At 40.3% G+C, this 1,455-nt stretch overlaps 1 long non-coding RNA gene across 1 annotated transcript; it reads left to right on the forward strand.

Annotated features, from left to right (window-relative positions):
• Positions 1-412: 412 nt before the first annotated feature.
• LOC121647049 lies at positions 413-932 on the forward strand. The gene is made up of 2 exons (XR_006011774.1): positions 413-492; positions 796-932. It is a non-coding gene; the product is annotated as an uncharacterized LOC121647049 (long non-coding RNA).
• Positions 933-1,455: the final 523 nt, after the last annotated feature.

The raw sequence follows: 1,455 nt of genomic DNA on the forward strand, positions 1-1,455 counted from the left end.
ATAGACCATTATTTTGGTTCTGTGTATACTGTGTATACTATGTACTGTACATCTGACTGCAACACCAATTTTTCCCAGTGAGGGATGAATAAAGGTCTGACTAATCGAATCTAATCATGAATATGTTGCAGTTTCTGAATATTGCAGGACATCACTATTCTTTATTGTGCAAATACAAGTTAATCATACATAGATTCCATGTGATTTATATACTCCTCAGTCAGCCTGTTGTGGGATTCATACTGGGCCTCTAGCATGATCATCATGAGCTAATAATAAGTGTACAGTTTTATTAGAGAGAGGCTTCATGTCCTCACAGCTAAGTGACCTGGGAGTCCCATACTGCCAGCAACTTAACATTTTTATGAATTAACATTATTAATATTTGAATATAGCTTTAACTTTGTGTAGCGGTTGGCCTTTAGATGGCTGCAGCGGCCGGAAGAGATTCACAGAGCTGGGTAGCAATCAGGAGGGACTGATTGATGGCAGGTGTGACTGAAGAGTGTGACTACTTAAATCCAGGGGGCAAGCTCTACTATGAGCATTGATTCCCTGGCCCTCTGGTGAGATGGACTTTTTGTTGTGTGTTTTATTGTACTGTTTTATGATTTTTAATTGTGGGTCTGCCATGCTGTTACAAGAAGCTTAATGTGTTTTGTTTTTAGGGACAGCACTAGCTGCCGTTTGTTTTAGTTGTTTTTACATGGTTTGGTTTATCTCTTTATTTCATTTTACCATAATTCATTTAAGTGGTTTTAGCTTTTTAACACTCTGTCCCCCTCTGTCTTCTAGTGCTGCGGCTGGAGCGTCCTTCTCTCACTGGTGTCGTCTGGGACTGGGAGTTCACTTAGACGGTGATTTGGTTTGTGGTGCACGCAGTTTATAGCATGGTGTTTTTGTTTGGAAGTAATTGGATTTATGTTTTGTTTGTAGTATAACCCCAGTCCCTCCGCAGTGAGTGTCTGGGTTCTTGGCCGGAGCTCGACTGTCTATCACCTTGTCTTTCATTGCTGTGTTTTAAGGTTTCAGTTATGTTTAATAAAATGGCATGTGTCTGACCCACACTGACCGTTGTGGCCTCATAATTGGAGCCCCTACGTGCTACACACATTTCTGTACACCCACCCCGAGGTTACATTTGTACATTTAAATTGTTTATACCAGCTTTAAATGTGTTTCATTTACCTAACACACACACACACACACTTGCTGGGCTTGTTGTGTTGTCTAATATTACACGCGAGTCCGATGTTCTCTTGACACTTTATTCTTTTTACAAAACCCTTAACGTGCAGGTCCTACATCCTATATATAGACACGTCGCACAACTGACATCATAACCAAAGGCCAGTGTATTTCTTAACACTTACAATTTAAATAAAGCCATAACACCACATTTACTCTTTCTAGAATCAATGGGTAGACTGCCATTGATCCAACAGACCTTGAGGA

The sequence above is a fragment of the Melanotaenia boesemani genome, chromosome 10 (assembly GCF_017639745.1).
Source record: "Melanotaenia boesemani isolate fMelBoe1 chromosome 10, fMelBoe1.pri, whole genome shotgun sequence".
Taxonomy (NCBI): domain Eukaryota; kingdom Metazoa; phylum Chordata; class Actinopteri; order Atheriniformes; family Melanotaeniidae; genus Melanotaenia; species Melanotaenia boesemani.